The sequence below is a fragment of the Mastomys coucha genome, unplaced genomic scaffold (assembly GCF_008632895.1).
Source record: "Mastomys coucha isolate ucsf_1 unplaced genomic scaffold, UCSF_Mcou_1 pScaffold9, whole genome shotgun sequence".
NCBI classification, from domain to species: domain Eukaryota; kingdom Metazoa; phylum Chordata; class Mammalia; order Rodentia; family Muridae; genus Mastomys; species Mastomys coucha.
Genome location: NW_022196915.1, coordinates 70,515,993 through 70,531,685, shown reverse-complemented (window position 1 = coordinate 70,531,685; position 15,693 = coordinate 70,515,993). Strand labels below are relative to the sequence as shown.

General features: G+C 36.1%; 1 long non-coding RNA gene across 1 annotated transcript in view; it reads left to right on the top strand.

The window, feature by feature from the left end:
• Positions 1–12,690, top strand: part of LOC116085319 — a 49,092-nt gene extending 36,402 nt beyond the window's left edge. The window contains exon 4 of the long non-coding RNA XR_004116495.1: positions 12,252–12,690. This is a non-coding gene — a long non-coding RNA (uncharacterized LOC116085319). The remainder of the gene's footprint in view (positions 1–12,251) is intronic.
• The last annotated feature ends 3,003 nt before the right edge of the window (positions 12,691–15,693 follow it).

Here is a 15,693-nt window from a genome sequence, read left to right as displayed (position 1 = left end):
CACAAAAATTGACCACATACTTAGACTCAAAACGAGTCTTAACAGATTTAGGAAAATGAAAGTAACTCCCTGCATCCTCTCAGACAACCCTTGGTTAAAGCTGGGCAACAACAACAGAACAGCAGCTTAGAAATTCATGGAAAGTGAAAAACCTATTAATCAAGGAAAATTTTGTGTCAAGACAGAAATGAAAAAAATCAGAATTGAATAAAGAGAAACATTACCAAATTCATGAGGCCACAGTTACCCTGATACACAAATCACAAATAGACCTCAAAAAGAAATAGAATTATAGACCAATTTTTACTATGAAATAGATACAAGTATTCTCAATAAAATACTTGCAAACCAAATCAAAGAACACATCCAAAACATAATACTCTATGGTCAAGTAGGATTCAATCTACAGATTGAAAGATTGTACAACATAAATTGTTCTAAAGAAGACCTAGCTATACTCTTCCTGGGAATGTAACCGAAAGATGTTCCACCATACCACAAGGACATGGTCTCCATTATGTCCATAGCAGCCTTACTCCTAACAATAAGAAGCTGGAAGCAACCCAGACGTCCCTCAACTGAAAAATGGATACAGAAAATGTGTCTCATTTACACAATGGAACACTATTCAGCTATTAAAAGCATAAATTCTATAGGCAAGTAGATGGAACTAGAAAATACCACACTGAGCAAGATAACTCAGACTGAAAAGGACATACATGGTATGTACTCACTGATAAGTGGATATTAATTCAAAAGCTCTGAATACCATGGCTACAACTCATAGACCATATGAAGCCACCAACCAAAGAACATAGGTCTGAGATGCCTGGCAGAAGGCTGCCATGTCTGGACTCAGTGGGAAAGAATGTACCTAATCCTACAGAATGGTGATACAGAAAACGTGCATTCAGGGTGCGTGGATGTCAGGGGAGAGGGGCGCCCCTTTCGTAGGTAGAGGGGACAGGAATAGGGAAAAGAACTCTTTGCAAGGGAAGACCTGGAAAGGGGCAACATTTTTGAGATGGAAATTAATAAAATAATCAATTAATTAGAAAAAAGAAAATATAGAATTAAGTCAATGAATTAGAGAAAAATTAAAAAAGAAAAAAGAAAAAGAAAATGAAATAACCCAGCAGAAGGCAGATCTCTGCTACATATGTGCTCAGAGTCTCAGACTGGCCTGCATATGTACTTTGGTTGGTGGCTGAAAATGTAGGGGAGGATCTTACAGAATTATCAAAAAAGTATATTCAAAAGACTAAGAACATTTAAAGAAATGATTACCATGCTTAGCCATCAGGAAAATACAAATCAAAATTAATTTGCTTATACATTAGATTCTAGTTTAGTGGTTTTTTTTTTTTTTTTTTTTTTTTATGAATTTGTGAGTATGTGGGAATGAGTGGGTCTCTGCATCTGTGTCTGTTTCATGGGCCTTTTTTTTTTTTTTTTTTTTGGTTCTTATCCTTCTGTTTGTTTTGACCTATTGCAATGTGTTGTTTTTGTTTTAACGTAGTATATTCTGTTTTTAATTTATTATTTTCATTTGGAAATCTGTTTTCTAATTTTTTGCTAATGAGAGACAGAAACGTGGTAGATCTGGAAGGGAGGGGACATGAACCAGTACTGGGAGAAGTGGAGGGATAGGAAACTATAATCAGGATCTATTTTGTGAGGGGGAGAAAAGCTATTTTCAATAAAAAGAAAAAAAAGACGTGTTTTCTGGATGTGTTTATTCTCACTTTAGTTTTTATCTGTTAACTTCATACCCAGTATAGGCAACTTCAGGATGAAAAGATAGCCTACAGAGATGTACTAAATGGAGCTGTAAACACTGATAGAGTAATAGGCACCCAGATCACCGCAGTCTCTTTAGAAATGTGTGGACATGTTAATATGCTTTAATGATATGCATTACCACTTACTATCTTTTGGACATGCCTGAATAATAATAGTTAAAAATTCTCATTGCTATGTGGTTTGCATACCACTGCTGATTTTATTCTGAAACAATATCCTGAAATATGCAAAAATTTTGACTCTATACTGTGAACATTATTTTTCCTGAAGACTCACAGCCACTAAATAAGAAGGTCAGTCTGTCTTGATACAAGTCTCTACAATTAATTAATTCATTTTCTTCAAGTAGCAATAGTTTCTAGATTTCATAAAACTGACAATTATTTAGCATATTCAATGCCAATTTTTAGTATGAAAATGAATTAGATTCAAACATTCCTTGCAGGAGAAATATATGCTGATTCAAGTGTAAGGTAAAACATGCAAGTACAATAACACGGTCGTGGCCCAGAGGGGATGCTGAACAAATTCCCCAGGGGTGACAATGAACTTTGTTAGGTAAATGATAAGAATAGAAAATATATGAGCTAAATATGAAAGTATTTGTAAATGATATTTATATATCATTTGTGTGGGCTGTACATGCATATATTTATCATCTGTCTGTCTGTCTAGCCATCTATCGTGTGTATATATGAATGTATGTAGGTATCTATCTATCATCTTCTATTTAATCTATTATTTGGCTGTCTGCATATGTACAAATAAGATTCTTTCAAAATTAAAAATAAACACGGAGAGGAATGCATACTGTGTTGATAACTTTAATACTAATAATGAATTGACATAGCATATTAAGGATGAGAATGTTGGAGGGAAATAAATGTTAGATTATGAATGTCTACCAACACAAATATTAAAGGTAAGCCACAACAAACTATGACTTACATAGTTGTTGCATTAGTCATGATCTGAGCACCCAAGTTTACCAAAAAAAAAAAAAAAGCACAATGGATTTTGGCACTGTTTGCTCTTTTTTGGGTTCATCAAATTTGCTGTGTGAATTACATAGCCTGTGACTGAAGAAACAAATGTAACACCGGTGTTGTGTGAGTTTTATATGATTGATTGTATTTTAAAACATTTAAGTTTATACATATTATTAAACTTTATTTTCTTGCATGAAACAGTATATTTTCTAAGAATAAACAATACAATTTTGAAAATGGATGGCTTATAAAAGAAAAACTTCAAGTATCTGACCACAAACTTATTTGTAGAATGAAGTATGTTTCAGCCCAAGTCCTGGGTTTTCACAGAGCAACACATACTATATATGACAGAATGACTTCAAATCAAGAATGCAGATGTAGCCGTGGACAGACTAAATCACCCAGCCTTTCTTAGTTCAACCACCTGAGGCCCACACACAGAGCACTCTAAGTTTTCACAGACATGTGTGGATCTCTAATGAGAACCTGCCAACTCTAAGGACTATTTCTTTTTAGGCTCAACGGTCTCACGCAACCCTAGCTGATCCCAGATATCCTCAGATTCATGGTTGTTCTCCACTTCTTTCTGAGTGCTAGGATTGATTCTCTCATGAATCATCAAACCTATACTAAGTATTTTTGTATGTATAAATAGAAATGACATTATATTATCAATACATTAATTCAAAGAACGGTGTATAATTCTTTCTTTGTTTGTATTTTTATACTGAGGGTCATATCTAGCTCTGTGGCCTTCCTACAGTTGAGGAGTGTGTTGATGCTCATGCCTCTGTTAACTGCCAAAGGTCAGGCAGGTGTCCTTGGTCTGTGCTGCTGCCTGAAGCCTTGTTGACGTCCTTGGCCTGTGCTACCACCAATGGTGTCTGTGGTCTGTGCTTCAACAGAGAGTCATATTGATATCAGTAGTCTGTACTGTTGCCAAAGATCATACTGATATCTGTGTCACATATTGATATCAGAGAACATGCTGACGTGCATGCTATCCTGGAGGCCATGTGAGAGTCCACGATCTACGCTCCAGCAGGTTATAAAGGGTAAGGAAACTACTTTACAGAGGTAGCGATAACTGCAGACTCACAGTTGAGAAAAAGGAATATAGAATGGTTCTGTGATACTCTTTACCCCATCCCTCTGCCCTGCCTCTCCAAAAGGCAACAGCCTTGACACATACTCATGAAGAGAACTCTTTAAAAAAGTGTGATAAGGAGCAGAGGAAAGTTGTGCGCTGTCCCCTGACCTCCATTGTCTGGCACAGGGTTTGCCTTTCAGTCCTTAGGAGCCTTGTGGGACCCCCAAATGCAGTGCAGTCCCAGAATACCCATCTTGGGACTCTGCTCCACCAATCTCTTCCTTGTCTGATCTGCCTGGGGCACAACCTGCAGAGTTCAGTTCCTTGGCCTCCATTGTCTGACCCAAGGCTCATCCTACTTTTCTCAGGAGTCTTGCTGTTATATGGATCATACTGACAAGATCAGGGAAAGCCAGTTGCCCAAAGGCAAACATAACAAAATAATAAACAACAGCCAGACAAATATGGCACCACCAGAACGCAGATACAGAAAAATAAATCCAAAGAAATAGAGGCCTTAAAAGTAGAAGCAAATAAAGAAGTACAGGAAAATACAATCAAACAGGAGAAGGATGTAAATAAAACTATCTAAAGCCAGAAAGTCTAAATAGAAACAATATAGAAAAACAAAACCTGAAACAATGCTGGAGCTGGAAAACCTAGAAAAGAGAAAAGGAAGTACAGATATAGCATCACTGAATACAAGATATAACAATATAACAGAATACAAGGGACTGAAGAGAGAATCTCAGCTATAGAAGATACAAGAAAAGAAATCAATACATTGGTCATATAAAATGCAAAAATCTAAAACTTTATGACATAAAACATCCAGGACTCTGGGAGACTATGAAAAGACCAAACCTAAGAACGATAGGAATAGAAGACAGAGAAAAGTCCCTGCTCAAAGTCCCAGAAAACATGTTAAACAAAATCATTGAAGAAAAATTCCCAAACCTAAAGAGATGCCTATACATGTACAAGAAGCATACAGAACACAAAATAGATTGTTCAAGAAAAGACAATCCTCTTACCACATAATAATCAAAACACTAAATATCCAGAACAAAGAAAGAATATAAAAATTTGAAGGTGAAAAGGCCAAGTAACATATAAAAGGGGACATTTCAGAATTACAACTGACTTCTCTCTTTTATTTATTTATTTTTTGTTTTTTTGTTTTGTTTTGTTTTTTTTCAAGACAGGGTTTCTCAATATAGCCCTGGCTGTCCTGGAACCCACTCTGTAGACCAGACTGGCCTTGAACTCAGAAATCTGCCTGTCTCTGCCTCCCAAGTGCTGTGATTAAAGGCATGTACCACAACTGCTTGGCTTATTTCTGACTTCTCAACAAAAACTCTAAAAGCCAGAAGTTGCTGGACAGAGATGTCTTGCAGACACTAAGAGACCACAGACACCAGCCCAGATACTATCCTCTATACTAAACTATATGGAAACCACTGTCTCAGACTTCAAGCTATACAATAGAGGAATAGTAACAAAAACTGCATTGTATTGGTATAGAAACCGAGAGGTTGATCTATAGAATAGAACCAAAGACCCAGAAATAAACCCATACAGCTAAGGACACTTGATTTTTTTTTTGACAAAGTAGCTCAAACTATACACTGGAAAAAGGGTATATAGCATCATCATGTCTAACTAGATATCTGCAGAGAGAAGAATGCAAATAGATCCATATATATCACCCTGCACCAAGCTGAAGTCCAAGTTGATCAAAGAATGCAACATAAAACAAAATGCAGTAAATCTGATAGAACAGAAAGAGAGGAATAGCCTTGAACTCATTGGTACAACAGACAATTTCCTAAACAGAACACAAACAGCTCAGGTCTAGTATCAACAATCATTAAATGGAACCTCATGAAACTGAAAAGCTTTTGTAAGGCAAAGGATACCACCAATAGGACAAAAACACAGTCTGTTGATTGGGAAATGAACTTTTCAACTCATACATATAACAGAGGCTGAATATCCTAAATATATAAAGAACTCAAGCAGGTAGACACAACTCAGATAATTCAATTTAAAAAATAGAGTACAGAGCTAAACAGAGAATTCTCAACAGAGGAATCTCTAATGGCCATGAAACAGTTAAAGAAATGAGCAGCCTTGTAAGTCACCAGGGAATCCCAAATCAAAATGACCTATACCTACTAGAATTGCTAATACCAAAATTCAAGGAATAGCCATGCTGGCTAGGATGTGGAGCAACAAGAAACATGGTGGAAGTGTAACCTTCATAACCATTCTGGAAATCAATTTAGCTAGCAATACTTCTATTTTAAAACCCAGCTATGCCACTGACCATATACCAAGGGGTATACTCAAGGGGGATGCTCTACCATTTTACAAGGACACTGGGTCAATATATTCAGAGCAGCTTTATTCGTAATAGCCAGAAACTGTAAATACCTAGATATCCCTTAAATGAAAAATGGATAAAGAAAATGTGGTTCATTTACACAATGGAATTCTATTCATCTATTAAAAACAAGGACATTATGAAATTTTCAGGCAAATGGAGAAAATATCATCCTGATTGAGGCAACCCAGACCCAAAAGGACATGCACTCATAAGTGGATATTAGCTAGAAAATATAGGATAACTACACTATAATTCACAGACAGAAAAATGCCAAATAACAAGGAGGGTCCAAGGGACAAGGGATGAATCTTTTTCAGAAGAGCCAATAAAATAGATTTTAGGAGTGGTTGGAGGGAGAGAACTGTGTGGAGAGGGGATGGAGAGGGGATTGTGTCAGTGGGGTTCAGCTGTAGGGAGAGCAGGGAGAGAGAAGAGAACTCAATAGTGCACAGGTGAGGGTGCATGTGGCCCAAGACTGCACACATGAGATAATGAGACAAGCCATTCTTACAATAAAAGCTCTTCCCTATCTCTTAGCTTATTTTTTACAAGAAGAATAAAATCCTTTTAATTCTTCACATCAATTGTTGTTTCCTTTTCATAAAAAGTTATTTCTTTTACTCAAATATTTATTCTCAAATGTTTGAATGTGATGGTCATAATAATGATCTTAGATTTGGTTATAAAACTTGGACAATATTGTCTAAATAGTGTGAATGAACAGTTTTTCCTAAAAAAGCTTGCCTCTAAGAAATCCTTATGAGACTTTTACTCCCCTTCTCTGAAATCGTACTTTCAGTTAATATTCTGTCATATAGCAAAAATATATAGTTTCCCATGAGCAAGCTCTCATGATTTTGTCAACTGACATTTAGCAGCATTTACCTCTTGGCTGCCAATTCTTCATTTTGCATAATACATTTTTCTTACACAAAAACTGAGCCAGGAAGATTTTAAGCTGACATGCCTTTGTCGGATGACAGTGTGATCGACATCGATGTAGTAAATGTGGACGCACAATGCGAAGAGACAGCCACCCCTCCGTACTCTGACGTTTTCCCACACCTCAGATTTCTGGGCTGGAATACAGAATAATTATAGAAGTCAAGCACAATGTGCCCTGAAATAAAGTAGTGTGAGAGTAGTTAAAACTCAGCAGAGCTGCTGTATGATGCTCCAATCACTAGAATGACACTTCTGTTCTTCCTGGGAAGGTATTTGAAGTACTAGTTAGTGAACAAGTCAATGTATTAATTTTTGAAAAATAATGTAATTGTAGATAAGGACATAAATGTTTTTTTAAAATATAAAATTATATTTATTTCTCTTTGTGTATGCATATGTGTGTGCATGCCGGTTTAGGCAGTTTCAGTCATGCCCATAAGTGTACCAAGTGAGCCCCAGTGTGGAAGAAAACAGATGACATTTTAAAACCCACCTACTATGTGGGCTCTAGGACTGAGCCATATCAGCAGTACCACAGAATATGTTTTAATCAATAAAGAATGACTGAATAACATGTAGTTGAAAATGTCTCATTTTCTTTCACATACTGGAATGAAAGTATATTTTTCTCTACAGTCCATGTATATAAAATTCTTAAGGCTCATAATGAGCACAAATGTTGTTATAGTAAGTTTGTGTTTTATTAGGCTTGTGCTAATGTCACTATCACTTTTTCTTCTCACACATTTGAGCACTGGAGACAATGCGAGGTGTGGAATGCTACATCTCACTGCAGTCACTGAGGAAAAAATGCTACTTTTCTAAGGTGGCAGGCAAGCAGGGCTACAAAGTGGAAGTATGAACAGCTAACTAACAGGGAGCAGAAGACTGTGGGATATTAATAATATCAATGTCTTTAAAATTATATATCCCCGTAGTCTATCTGTAACCATAAGACTTGAACTGACTCAGGATTTTATATAATTAAAAGTACTTATTGAATATTTCTTTCCAAGAAGCGATAAGAGATTAGGATCAAAGATAGTATGATCTTTGAAGAGGTCCCAGTTATGAAGAACTTAATCTCAGAAGACAGAAATGTTATGTAAATTCTAATATTCTCATTTTATCAAGGTTGTAAGTCATATATAAAAGAGGCACTGCAGAAAGATGGGCAAGAAGGGACCTAATCTTAATCTTCCACGGAGGTTTCCTTAGCAGTGTTAATGGTTTCAGCCTTCAACATGAAACCTTGAGAAAACTTACTTAGAATATATGAATATATACATGTATATATATATATATATACATGTATATATATGATAATATTTCAAGAAAGCAAAGGCCAGAATGAAAACAATGTTTAAAATGACTGCCACACAAAGGAAAGACCTGGCAGGATACTCCAGGGTACTTATGTTGTGATTTGCTAATGCTAAGCACTGGCAATATTGTAAACTTCCATTGTGTAGCAGAGGATGGCCAAGTCGGTCATCAGTGGGAGGAGAGGCCTTTGGCCCTGTGAAGGTTCTGTGCCCCAGTGTAGGGGAATGCCAGGGCCAGGAAGTGGGAGAGGGTGGGGTAGTGAGCAGGGGGAAGGGGGAGGGAACAGGCTTTTTTTTTGTTTGTTTTCATTTTTGTTTTTTTATTTTTATTTTAATTTATTTTTTTCTTTTTTTTGGAGGGGGAGCTGGGAAAGGAGTTATCGTACGACATGTAAATAAAGAAAATATCTAATAAAATAAAGAATTTAGTTTTTTTCATAGAAGCACAAAGTTTTTCTTTCCTATTGTGTCAGGTTGGTGGTAACTGTGGGCACCAGACAACTGTAAGTTAATGTATATTTCTCCTGTGATATGAACTGTCTTAGTCATGCCTTCTGATTCAGATTTGAAGAGGGAAATGGTGGATAAAGCCACGAAAGAATGCTGGGATTTGTGGATTAGTTGAGGATGTTTGTACAGTTTAGGGGAGAAATGTAATGTATGGAATACAAGGTACTAATGCAGGATTTAAAAGAAGGGGAGGACTTGTTAACTAAGTCAGGCAGAATTGAAGGATTTGATAATAGATTAGAAGAGTTAATACAGACAGGTCTGGGGGGTGCGAATCCTGAGTGTTCTCTGGGTCTTGAATTCCTTGCAGTACTGATTGCATAAGTGAACTGCAGAGGAGTGTGTGAAACTGTATTTTTTTGGTAACCAGTTACAAAAAAGTATGAGCATGGGAATAGTGTTGGGGAATAAAGGTGCTCTGGAAGACCATGTGTATTAATGAAACTGAGTGGACAATCCTAAATTTAAAGAGCAGATGAAAAATGGATGACCTGAGTTGAGTGGAAGAAGCATATCCATAATACATAGCAAGTAGAGAGAAATGTTCTGACAGTACCCAACTAATACAGAAGTAGAGGCTCACAGCCATCCATTGGACTGAGCACAGAGTCCCCAATGAAGGAGCTAGAGAAAGGACCCAAGGAGCTGAAGGGTTGCAGCCTCTTAGGACAAACAACAATATGAACTAACTAGTACCCTCAGAGTTCCCAGGGACTAAACCACCAACCAAACAGTACACATGGTGGGACTAATGGCTCCAGCCACTATATGTATAGCAGAGGATGGCCAAGTTGGTCATCGGTGGGAGGAGAGGCCCTTGGCTCTGTGAAGGTTCTGTGCCCCAATGTAGGGGAATGCCAGGGCCAGTGACAGGAGGGGGTGGGGTGGTGCGCAGGGGGATGGGGGAGGGAACAAGGGTTTGTTTTAGTTTTTGTTTATTTTATTTTATTTATTTTCTTTTTAGTTTTTTGGAGGGGAACCTGAGAAAGGAGATATTGTAAATAAAGAAAACATCTAATAAAAAAAAGATCCCAGTCTAAAACTTAATTATATATTCTAGGTGTCAGTGTATAGATTTCTAAAATTTGGAATAAACTATGTGAGAGAGAGAGAGAGAGAGAGAGAGAGAGAGAGAGAGAGAGAGAGAGAGAGAGAGAGAGAAGAATTTCTGCTCTATAAACCCCATTACACAAAAAATATGGTAAGGGAGAGTGATGGCTGTGTGTTCCATGTGGATCAAACAGGTAAAACAGCAAAAGAAAATCTAGCTTATTTTAAAATACATTATTTGCTGATTTTTATGAGAATATTTTATAAAATGTCTATCTACTATCTACTACCTACTATCTACCTATCTATCTATCTATCTATCTATCTATCTATCTATCTATATCTGTGTGTGGGGTGAAAAAGGGGGCTTTTGGGTGGCTATGAGTGTGGTGTATACATGTGTACCAATGTGTACCAATGTGTGTGTGTGTTTGTGTGTGTGTGTGTGTGTGTGTGTGTGTGTGTGTGTGTGATGGTATGCACATCTGTGGAGACCAGAGGGGGATATCTTGTGCTCTTCGTGGTCTGCAGTATCTTAATGCCTTGAGACACTGGGTCTTGAAACCAGAAGCTTGATGTGATTTCCTCTCTCTTCCTTTTCTTCAGCTAGCACTGTAGTCACAGGTACATATGGACACAATGAATATTGACCTAGTTGCTGGCCATCTGAGTGCAGGTTCTGAAGCTGTACGGCAAGTGCGCTGCTTATTGATCTCTGAAATTCTTACTAGAAATTTCAAATATGAAAATAAATACTATAGTCTTAAAAAGAGAGGCTGAATGAATGGATCAGAGGCTAAAAGCAGTTTCTGACCTTGAAGAAGATCAGAGATCAATTCCCCATAAATATATTTAGTTAATTTAATAGTTAGTTTTGGATTATTTAATATAAGATATAATAGCTTTTTTATTTCTGTCACTATTATATGTAATATTTAAAAATTTTAAAAAGAATTCAAGAAAAATATATGAGTTACTTGTAATTACTCATCCAAGTGATTTGGAATTCATGGAATAAGCAAAGGTAAAGTAAGTGGTCAGAAAATAAGAGGGAGTTAATATTGAACACCAATCTATTACTTTCTTTTATATAATATAAAATTAACTTGAAATAAAAAATTATTGAAATACCATATTATCTTAATCTTAAATTTCTAATTTTTAAATCTATAGCATGTTTCAGAAAAAAATAAAGCTTAAGGTTAAGATTTCCTCTTTAGTAATATAGCCATTATTGAGCTGTTTTAACCAATTTGTAACTATCGAAGAAAAAACCAACCCATTATCATTAAACAATGTTGGTAGACTAGTTAGATAACTACATTGTTTGGTCCACAGAAAGTGATAATTGTCCAATTTAGTCCTCATATATCTTCCTCTGTCAAGCCATAATTTTAATTCTGTGTAAAAAAAAAGACACTTATTCATAATAACCTCAACATTTTAGGATAAGAATAAATCTCCTTTCTGTCATTACTTTTAGCCGGTTTGTGGCCTTTTCTATTACTTCACAGATGTTATCTATAGCAATATGTTCCTCATTACCATATTAAATGGATTCTGCAAAGACATATTGAGTCATTGTCACCCCCTAATATCAAAGTGTTTAGTGCTGACTAAAGAACCCCCGTGCCTTGCCAGATATGAAGGCAATGAAGAACTGAGTATTTTAAGTGTTGAATTTTGTCTTTCTTTTCTGCACTCACTTTTGTATTTGAGAGGTAAACTACCTTATGTTGTACTTATAACACACATCACAGAGGGACGGGTGAGTCTGTAGGATTTGTAGTTTGAGGTACCCACCCATGTAATTATGACTTCTCCTTAATGCTATTCCTGTTCTTAAGAGGATTGCTTTTGTTGCTATGAAAGTTAGCCAATGGTGCAGTGAAACTTTCTATTAGCTTTTTAGGCTCTCTGCACCTCCGTGCATGCCTGTGCTTAGCTTGTTCGATTGTGTTGCAGTATGTTTCCCAGGCTGCAGCTCTCACTATTTTGGGTATTTGAAGTACAATGCTTTTCTCCTTGCTAAGACTTTCTTATACTGTTGTATCATCAACATTTCCTTGTACTGTCATAAAAAGCAAACTCTTTCTCTCAAATATATGTAGCAGAGAAACTTAAACACAGATTTTTTTTCTGTCTAGATCTCCACCTAAGGTATTAAAGAAATCCAATGATACAACTGAGAAAATTCATTCTCATGAGTCTGTCACCACTAATAGAAGATAGAATCTGCAAGCTGCTCACAGAAACAAATTTTCTTCCTTCACGAAGAAAATGAAAGTGTTACTCTAGAACAAGTAAGAAGGCTGTATATTTGACTCATTTATGGATATCCATCATTTTAACAGAGTTCTTGATATTGCTGAACTCTACCTCTTCAGGTGAAACCAAAGCATGTAAATGTGTTTGATTTGACATTCCAATTATATTGTAAGTCAAGATTCATTTGGTTGGGTAAACCTTAAATCTCAGCTAACAGTCACATGGGTAGGGCTAAAACATAAATGAAAGGATTTTTAAATAATTTATTTGTTTTTATTTTATGTATACTGGCCTTCTGTCTTCATGTCTGTATGCCTGAGGGTCTCAGATCTCCTGGAACTGGAATTACAGACATGTGTTAGCTGCTATGTGGCACTGGGAAATAAACCCAGGACCATTGCAATAGCAGTTAGGGCTCTTAAACACTGAGCCATCTCTACAGCCCACCTATGAAAATATATTTTAATTTTGTTACACTGGAAAATACTCATACAGTTTAAATAAATAGTAGTGATTCAACTTATTTTTAAATATTATCCAAAACATTATAAATTGTATTTACTGTATACTCTTCTTTATTTAGCATCTTGGCTAAGAAACATTCCACTATGTCTTATGAAATATGGTATGCAATTAATACTGCAATTATATATTATAATTTCTTTATAAGGAATAAATAATTTGAGAAGCAAAAGTCCTACATCATTTTTGGCTCTTTATAATGTTTTTATATTCAATCCTTTTGTGTATTAGTTTTCTGTTGCTGTGCTTAAACACAAGGACCAAGCCAGTTTCGAAAGGGCAGGGTTTGTTTTAATGTATAGTTTGAAAAGGATCAGTCCACTATGGTTGTGAGGTATGGTTACCACAGCAAGTCCTGGGAAAATCTATGTTCAACTAAAGGCCTGAAGTAAGAGACCAAACTATAAGTATGGAGAGGCTGACTCCTGAAATAGTACCAAGAACTAGACACCAAGCGTTCAAGTACCTAAATCAACAGGGTGTGTTTTCAGTTATAAGCATCATATACTTCATCTCTTCAACTCTTACTGAACCTCCTCCAATTTTGTTTCTTCTCCTCCTCTTCCTTCTTTTCTTTTTCTTCTCCTTCTTTTCTTCTTCCCTTCCTCCCTCCCTCCCTCCCTCCCTCCCTTCCTTCCTATTCAAATTAGACTTGCCCCCATATGGACAGAAAGGTGTAGTCCAGTGGATCATAGGGAACATATCAGTAGTATCTAGTAGGTACCAGCTTTTCAATTGCTCCTCAGCTCAGTAAGGGGTTTCATGTGTTTATCCACTAGCCATGATAGAATGTTGTCTGAGTTGATGCACATAAACACAACAGCTATGAGATTACAAGTGCCATCAGCTTGTCCCAACCTTCAGCATTAGTCCAGATACTCTGCCTCTTAAAATCTTTCATCATCTCTTCTGTGATGTTCCCTGACCCCTGAAGGTGGGATAATGGCAGAGGTAGCCACAGTCATCTTGAGGTTTAGCACTATACAGTCACTTATTCTTTCACTTTGTCCAGTTGTGAGCCTGCATAACTTTCTTGTTTCATTGCTGGTTTCAAAAAGAAGCTTTTCTGATGAAGGCTGAAAAAAAACTACACTAATCTGTGGATGTAAGGGGAAGTACTTAGAAGGCTGTTTAAAATTAAGATGATTTATTAACATAGTAGTAGTGAGTTCTCCTCTGGAGCACTTGAATGCCACCATCATGGTTTGCTGGCCAAGTTTACAAGGATTTACACTCTCATCTGTGATATTTTACTGTCACCATAAAATGAAAGAAAATTAAGAAATAGAATAAATTAATGGCTATGACATACTGAAGCATGAAAACTACACATGTGGGAAGCTAAAACAGAAACAAATCATTAGGATGCAAAATAAAACTCTTACAATTGAGTTGCATTTAAAATCAGGTTCTTTAGAACATGTTTGCCTTGTCAATATTTAGTATAGTGTATTATTTTCATACAAACTTTCTGTTTTAATGGTTTTGGTTTAATTTCATCATATTGATAGATAGATCATTAAATATATAATAGCCATGTGTGTCATGGTTTCATATGTATAGTTTTTACTGCTTCACATGAAGGTTGTTTACTTTTATTGTACACTGGTAATTACTCATTTAGAAAATCCTCATGTTTTTCTGTTTATCAGTTAAGGTTTTTTGGTAGATAGATGATTACATGAAGATTTATTTATGAAGAAAGAAAGTGTCTTCACTTATAATTTATCTTTTTTATAATTTGCTTGCATGGCTTAGTCTTGCCAACAACTTTACATTAGAGAAGGAAATATGCATTATTTTCCTTTCTGAATTTTTTATAGTTGAAAATTTGTCACCTTTCATTTTGTCTTATGCCTTATTTATTCTTTCAAAAATTTTGCTGCCTATAGCTTCTGACTGTCACTAGTATTCATTCATTTTTCTCCAAGTCTTCTGTTACCATGACAGTTCAGTCAACATGGAGTTCTCAGTTAAGGCATTCTTCTCCTATCTTCAGTTTTGTCTTTTCCAGCCCATCCCACATAGTTTAATCTAAGTTTTGCTTCAATAGTGAAAGACTTACACATATTTGGTTTTCCTATTAAAAGTAGCATATTCTTCCCTGTCAAAGTTTACTAGCTTGGCTTTGTGTGTATGCTGTAAAACACCTGAACAAAAGGCATTTTGTTTAATTGTTGTTGTGTCCATAATATGAGGTATGTGTTCATGGATGTCGTCTGTACATGACACATACCATAGTGTAACTGTGGAGATCAGTGGCAGACTTGAGTATTGAACCTTACTTTTAACCCCATTTTGAGGCAAGGTCTTTTTGCTGTTTGTGTCACGCTTTGTCCAGTAAGCTAGCAAATCTGAGAGTCTGATCGTGCCATTGGAGCCTGGGATGACATGGATGCAGTGGTCTTAGCTGACCTCAGTTGGGTTGCAGGATTAACAATCAGATACTCTGATTTGAGTCCCTCTGCTGTCTTTTAGTTTCTTGTTTGGGATGAAATCTTTCTAACATTTCACAGCTTCTTCCTCATAATTTTCTTTTTCATGAATGTTTAACTTCTTATCCAAGATAATATTGACTTTGTTTAATGAATATTCATTGAAGGATATTCTCCTAACTATAATCGTTTTGAGTCTGTATGTCTGTACCATATGTAAGTCTTTCCCCAATCAAACATTATCAATGGTTAATGTGAATTCCTAGTAGAGGCAAACAACCTTTCTGATTTATTTTTAATCATTTCTAAGAACCAGTGACAACTTTTACTGTTCACAGCAATTTCTGCCAATACTCTGTTGGTC